General features: G+C 18.5%; 1 protein-coding gene and 1 long non-coding RNA gene across 2 annotated transcripts in view; one reads left to right on the plus strand and one right to left on the minus strand.

Moving 5' to 3' along the window:
- The window catches only part of LOC116186624, a 28,146-nt gene extending 21,915 nt beyond the window's left edge, over positions 1-6,231 (plus strand). The window contains exon 2 of the long non-coding RNA XR_004151640.1: positions 5,835-6,231. This is a non-coding gene — a long non-coding RNA (uncharacterized LOC116186624). The remainder of the gene's footprint in view (positions 1-5,834) is intronic.
- LOC102674622 overlaps positions 1-8,250 on the minus strand; it is a 78,670-nt gene that overhangs the window by 27,380 nt on the left and 43,040 nt on the right. The gene's annotated exons all lie outside the window — the stretch shown is intronic.

An 8,250-nucleotide genomic window follows, 5' to 3' on the forward strand; every position in this document is an offset into this window, starting at 1 on the left:
AAATAATAGATAAATTATAAATAATTCTTTTAAAAATATAAAATTAATTAAAATTATAAAATTAATTATAGAAATAATATGGCAATATATATAAATATAATATACAGTAAAAAAATTTAAAAAATTTTATTTTTCTTAGTATTCTTAAATTATTTATACAAATTAGTTATCAATTTTTCAATTTATCAATTTTTCTCTATTTATAATATTTTAGTATTTTCTTTATTTTTTGCATATTTGTTTTTTTATGTTTTTTTAAACATATAAATAAATTAAAGCATCTGTTACTATCCTAACTTTATTCGTAATAAGTATTTCCATTAAATACATTTCGTATTATAAATGAATAAGTTATATACTAAAATATTGATAAAATTTTAAAAATTTGAATCTATTATTATGTAAGATTTGTAATAAAAAAGAAAATTAATTAGAAAAATTAATTAGGAAATTAATTTATAATTTATATTATATATTTTTAGTAATCGACAATTAAAATCTAATCCAATATTTGTAAAGCAATCGATTATGTTAATATGTAAAATAATTTTCTTCTTTAAGAACATCAACATGAAAATAATTTTAAATATTTCATGTTTTTTAATTTTCTTCAAAATTATTTTTTTAAAAATTTAATCAAAATTCTTATTAGAATTTATAGAAACAAATAATATAATATACAAGAGGATGATCAATGAAAATTATATTCTAAATAAAATTTTCAAGAAAATCTACACAAAAATATCGATGTAAACGAACTGGAAATAAAAATTGAAAACGAAAGAAAACACAGCCGATAATAAACTTTAAATTTCGAAGAAGGTAATTAATTTTGGGAAAAGAGAATAAGTCGCGAGAAAACGGTATTTAAGTGACCTCGTCTGGCGAAGGAGGTGACTCAATAAGCCGTGCATCAGCTTTCCCGAAGGAGAACTCGACGGATGTTACATTGGGGTCGTGCCCTTTTCGTAGGAATGACTGATCATATGTGTGTTCCTTCGTAGAACATGTGAACCACTCCACGAAGATGTATACTACGAATGAGTGTGTGTGATGTCTTTAGCTTAATGTCTACGAGAGTGTCTGGCGACGTCGTCGTCATCCTTTCGAATACGCGCAGCTGCAGCTACCGTGTGGGTCGACAATGAGTAGCCTCCATGAAATATACATCATAAATTTTCCTTGATTCTTCAGCCATTAATTTTTATATTACTTTTTCCGTTCTGTTTTACGGTATATTAATGAATATATCTTTTCATGGAAAACATAATCATTTACAAATGAAAATATTATATATTTTATTTGTCTTATTTCTTATTTATATAATAATTATTGAATGTAAACAATAGAAAAAAATATTTTAAAGAAAAATTGACTGGTTTCACATAATTTGACATTAATTTTTTTAATAAATATATAAAAGATATAAAATATATATAAAATAGATAGAATTTTCAATTCTTAATTAATTGAATTTTTATTTTTTGGATGGAATCATTTAATTTTTATCGCAATATGATATCACAACTTGTTACAAAAAAGTACTTAAAAAATTAAATTATTTAAAAAAACTAAATTATTTATATCGAATATTCTAACATGAAGTAAAGTTTATAAAAGAGATTAAGAACAAAATGATATCTTCTTGTCTTTTATATAATAACTTTTACAAAAACTTCAAGTTAAAATATTTCCTAAACTAAAAATTTTTCGAAATAGTCTGGTATTTTTTTGTAGGAAATAACGAATTACATCTATTATTACAATAAAAAATTAATGTGTTTTTTAAAATCATTCAATTTTTATTTGAAACATTTTTTTATATCATCAATTAAATCAATTAATCTCATTAAAATTTGACAGATATTCGTAAATCGATTTAAATAGAACGTTTCGTATATTTACTAATATTTACTAAAAAATTATTAAATTATATTAAATTTATAATATTTACTAAAAAATAAAATATAATTGAATATTTGTATTGTATAATATAATTCAGCCTTCAAATTTTAAACAAATTTATTTTAAGAGATGATTTGATTTTTAAGTCGTTTGAGTTTCGAATTAAATTTTTCTATTTAAAATAATGTAAATTAAATTAATCTATTTCAAATCTCATTAATCTATTTCAAAAAAAATTTACACGATATAAAATTTTAAATATAAATAATAACGTAAAATAACGATTTTAAATAATAACGTAAATATTATCACATTGATCTATTTGTCTATAAATTACAATTTCTTAGTATTATTCATTTAAATTTTTAATAAAACTTTTGTAACTTATTCTCACGAAATAAAATATTCTCACGATACATTATATTTTTGTGAGACATCAATTGAGAAATAGCTTGGTTTGCAAAACGATAAAAATGTATAAGATATCAAATTCATTTTATTCAAAATTTGCAATTTTACTAAAAAATGCATATAAATATTTAGATTTATTTTTTAGATTATCATTTATATAATAGATTTATCTGCTATAAATTGTGATATTATTTTATCTTCATCTTCGTAGAAAGAAAAATTTAATCAAAATAGAAACTCAACATTAGTCACACTCTCTGTTCCAATCTCACATGTATAACAGTGTATAACTTATAACTTATAATATTGTATAACTTAATGCAGCGCAGTATTATTATTATTGTGAGTAAAGATATGCAAAAGAGGAGAAATGTGATCCTTTCGTTGAAAATATATATCGCAACGGAAAAAAATATTGCACGCAAATGCAAAACAATGAACATATAAGCTTTCTTCTCTTGTAATTAAAAAGTCAGGTTTAATAGAATTTGATAAAAAAAAAAACAATATCCAATAATTTAATTTAATTTAAATTAATAAAAATTATTAATTTAAATTAATAATTTTTATTAATTTATACTAATAATTAATAAATTAATAAAAAATTAATCAAATTTAATTTTAAATAATACTTATAATGATTAATATTAAATTGATAGGAAAATTATTAGTTTTTGATTCCAAAAAATAAACAATTTCAAATAGCATGTATAAATAGGATAAGTCCAGATATGACAACTTACATTTTTTAAATAGTTTTAAATAGTTTAATTTTAAATAGTTAGTTTATAATACATTGTAAACTAACTATTTAATTAACATATTTTAATTATTTAATTAACAATATATTTAAACAAAAAAATATATATTTGAAAATGTAAATATATATAGATTTATAATATTAAAGAAATTAAATATTAAAAGATAAAAATAATTATAGATTTTTTATACCATCAAAAAAAAATATAATTAAATTTTATATCTGGATGAGATGACACACTTCAAAGTGTGATGATACAGTTAAAAAATATATGTTAGTTTGAAACGAAAAATTATTTTTCTTTTTTTTGCATAAAATATTTACACACTTACTTATTTATATATTATATATATTCAAAAATTCTGAATATCCTCCATGAAATTATTTTTTATATAAGTCAAATATCGAATTTATTCATATGTTTTGATGTATGATTTTATTATTCTCCGCATCCCATGTGCAATATTGTCTATTTCTTCAATATTATTATTTTTTTGAATGTACTGAAAAATCTAAAAAATTTTCACCGGAAGATAAATCCTGCATATTAATTATTTTGGATCTGTTTAATTTTTCAATGTTTTGTTTTATTTTTTTTTTTTTTTTGTTTTTTTCAATTGTTACCAATTGATACTAATTCAAATAAGTACCAATTTTTTTAATATTTATTAATATTTCTTTTTTTATCAATCTTTTTAGAAATTAAATAAAATATAACAAATGTTTTCTATATTTTCTGATTTGTTAATCTGTATCCATTGAGATATTACTGATTCAAATATACGTTTATTGTTTCTGTTATAGAAGATTCTACATTAAATTTCTATATTAATATTTATAACATGTTATTTTGATCGTGATATTCATCTACATTATGATAAATTCATTTTTCGAATTTTATAAAATATTCTATTATTATATAATGTAATTATATTAATGTATTAATGTATTATTTTAATGTATTATTAATGTAAATTAACTCTTCAATTTGGATTATATTATGCATATAATGAGATGAGCCTGTTGTGAAATTTATTATATATAATATTTATATAATTATATAATTAATATTTAAATATAATTTATATTTAATTTATTTATATTATATATATAATATATATATTTAATATATTTAATTTAATTTATATTTAAATATTTTTTAAATGGTGATATCACATTATAGTGCATAGAAAAATTAAAGAAAAATAATATTTACGTACAAATTTTATCCATGAATATTTATCCATTAACATTTCTATAAATATTTAACATTTTATACTTATTAAATGTTTTGATAACTTATGTAAAAATATTAAATTATATATCTTAAAAGTTTTATGAAAGTTTTATATTTTAATATAAGTTGTTTTAAAATAAATAAGTATGTCACGCAATAAGACATGAAAGTCGTAAAAGTTAAACCATACCAATTTTTATCTTCAATTATTCGTATTGATATATGAATTTAAAAAAATAGAAATGCACTTAAATCTGAGAAAATATTTATTATATTTTTGAAATAAAATAATAATGATGCAAATTTAAAGCAAAGTTTATCGATTTAATCAAATTTAATTAAATTTCGAATTATAAAATAAAATCGTATTAAATTAATAGTAATTGATAAATTTATATATTCGATGTCCAATTTTAATCTGTGAGAATTTGAATCATACTTAATTATGATAAAAAAGTATTCAAACAGAAATTGAATATTTTTGAAAATATAATCTGCATATAATTATTTCTTTTTGTAGATGGATGCATAAGTTATATGAAGATTAAATATTTTTATTTTAATGAAATCATATAATTTTTAATGCATTAATTAATACAGCTCGTTATTTTCTATGAAAATTGTTACTTATGTTACTAAGAAAAGTTGTTTATAAAATATTTTAACTCATGAAAATTAATATATGTAAGACAAGGATAGCATAAAAGCAAGAATAGATAAATATTATTTCGCACATTTTTTGTTTTCTATAAGTCATGTAGGGGTAAGTTTTAAAAAATTGAATATCTCTGAAATTAATGAGTTCTCGACATAAATAGTTTGATATATTTTTGCAAGGAATAACTGTGCTGTATCAGAAAATGTATTAAAAATTATACGATTCCATTTAAGAAAATATCACTTTCACGCAATATCTATGCGTTCATTTACAAAAAAACTAATTATATAATATTTATTTATATAGATTACATTATATTATTACATTACATTAGATTATATCTTTCTCAAAGATAATTTCTGTCTAAATATTTTTTTATACAATAAATAATTTATGAATAAAATTAAAAATGAATATGAACTATAAAATTTTCGACAAATATCTTAAAAAGTAACATCTTAAAAAATATTTATTAATAAGTATATACTACATAATTATACAATAATTCAAATATTTTTAAAATTATATATTATAGAAAACTAATTTATTTTTATTAAATAATTAATAATTAAAATTTAATTAAAATTAAAATTTTAAAAAAATTTTAAAATAATTTAAATTTATTAATTTTGTTGAATACTATAGATATGAATTAGAAAATGTATAAGTTTTAAAGTAAATAAAAAAAATTATCTATAATAAAAGAACTTACAAATTAGAATTTTTACATGCGAAATAAATGTAAAAGAGAAAATTTGTATAAGAGATATTTTATATAAAAAAATATTTTGTAAAAGAGATATTTTGTATAAAAAATAATATGAAAAATAAAAAATAATTCAATTATATGAATTATCTTTCAGAAGACTCATCCTAAATATTGGTCGTATGCATGATATATATCTCAAGTTTCAAGAAATATTCAATTTTTACGAGCGGAAAATCGAAAAACCACCGTTACAACGGGTGAGATTTCATCGATACCAGAAAAACTCCAATATAATAAAAGGTTTTTATACATCCTGTATTTTTCTCTGGCAAAAAAAGATGCAGCCAACAGGTAAAACGTGGTAGAAAAAAATGCGCTCTTATCTAACCAATCAATGAAAGTTGAAAAAATATGCAAATTTCAGGCAAGTTACTGCAACCTGACACCTGTCGTTTTCACGAATAATGACAGCGTCAACATCTGCGTTTCTATAGAAAGCTATCTTCTCAAACGTTTGCAAAATTGACTATTCTTAATTTTATATAAAAAAGTAAAAAAAAAAAAAAAAAATTTTCTTAATATCATTTAATAAAAAATGAGAGTTACAATTTGAGAATTTCAAATTTATAATACAATAGAATAATAAGTTAATGCTAATTGTTTAAAATATCGATTTTCGGAATATATGTATATAAAATTCACATTTTTTTGGAAGATTTAAAATGATATTAATATATAAAAAATATACATGATATAAAAAATTTAGCGATAAAATAAAATATTAGAAAATTTATGATTTTTGAAAATAAAAGAAATGAATTAAAATTATGTTGCATCAAAATTATATTAAAAAATTACACAAAAAAAAATATTTAAAAAAAAGAAAATAAATTTAAAAAAATAATTGATTATTCTCTAACGACACAGAATCAGTCAATTTGAGAATTAATATAATAATTATTACGTTTGTATTATAATGATATTTTTCTTTCATTGATATTATTTTATTTTGTGTAATATTATATATAATGATGTAATTTATATTTTTTTAAAGTTAAAATTTGAATTTAAAGATTTTTATTGAGAACTTTTAAATAATGATTGACATAAATTACAATGCACAAAATATATTCATAGAATATTTTTAGAGGATCAATTCTAAAAGTTAAAACAAATATCGAATATAAATGATAAACAAAAATGTTGATTAAGGCGTATTTATTATGTTATAATTATAAAAATATTAATTGATATTAATCGAATGAAAACAAAATGAAACTACTTTATTTGATTATACTATTTCATTACACTTTGTTCCTACTTTGCTTCATTTGATGGAATTTTAAATATTCATAATATTCATGATAAATAAGTATCAATTGATATTTTTATATATAAATTATTGTTTTGATCTCTAAAATCGATTCTTTGAAAACATCATACTTATTAATACTTTTTAAACATTCCAATTTATTAATAATTTATATTTATATATATATTTATAGTTATATTTTATGAGAGTTTTACAACTTTTATTTCTTGCAATATATAAATTTTATTGATATTTTAAAGACAAAAAGACAATAATAGAAATTAACTAATTTTCTGAGCGGTGAAAAATTTTTACAGAATATTCTTTTACAACTTTAAAGCCAAAATGCAATTATTTATCTAGGAGTTAGTAGAAATATTATGAAAAATAAGCGTGAAATAGTTGCCGTTAAAATTGATTTATTTCTTCATTACCTTCTTTAGATAAAGATTTATTAATAAAATAAAAAAATAAATAAAATAAAATAAGAAAACAGGTAAGTTTATTTATGTTGGTGTCGAACATATCCGAAAAGTCATAAAATCGTTTTTATGTGAGAAAAATTTGATGGTAAAGTAGGTATCGACTCGTCGGTAAATACTGTTAACGTTGATGAACGGATCGTCAATTGTTCTCTTCCATAATAACTATTTTATGGTTTTTAAATAGCAATTTCCGATCAGCTTACTTATACATTTATATTTTCTAAATGATTATTTTGCTGATAAATCGTCATATAAAAGTCACTAATTATATGAATTGTATGAATTTTATTAATAATATTTATAATTGTCTAAATATTTCAGAAGAAATTATTAATTTGAATCTCTGAAAAATTATAAAACGAATTGAATCAAAAATTTGGAAAATTATTATATATTTAAAAGAAAAATTAAGAATTTTTATCAAAAAATAATGATTTATTAAATTTCGAACAATTTCTATTTAATATATCAAACTTCAATATAAGCTTCATATATAAAAAAAGATATTTTATAAGGTATTAAAAATTATTTTAATTTTAATCATATGTTTGATTTTGCATATTTTTATAATTAAATATTTTTATAATGTTTAAATATTTTTATAATTATTTTTTTCGTTTCTCTTTTATTACTTAAACAATATATGATATAAAAAAAATTTTTAAGAGAGAAAATTTTTACTAAGAAATTCTTCATACTTAATATAATATTTATTTTTTCTTCTTTGTATATTTCTAAAAATTTAATATAATTTTATATAATTTTATTTTATA

This window comes from Apis dorsata, unplaced genomic scaffold (assembly GCF_000469605.1).
Source record: "Apis dorsata unplaced genomic scaffold, Apis dorsata 1.3 scaffold_1047, whole genome shotgun sequence".
Lineage (NCBI taxonomy): Eukaryota > Metazoa > Arthropoda > Insecta > Hymenoptera > Apidae > Apis > Apis dorsata.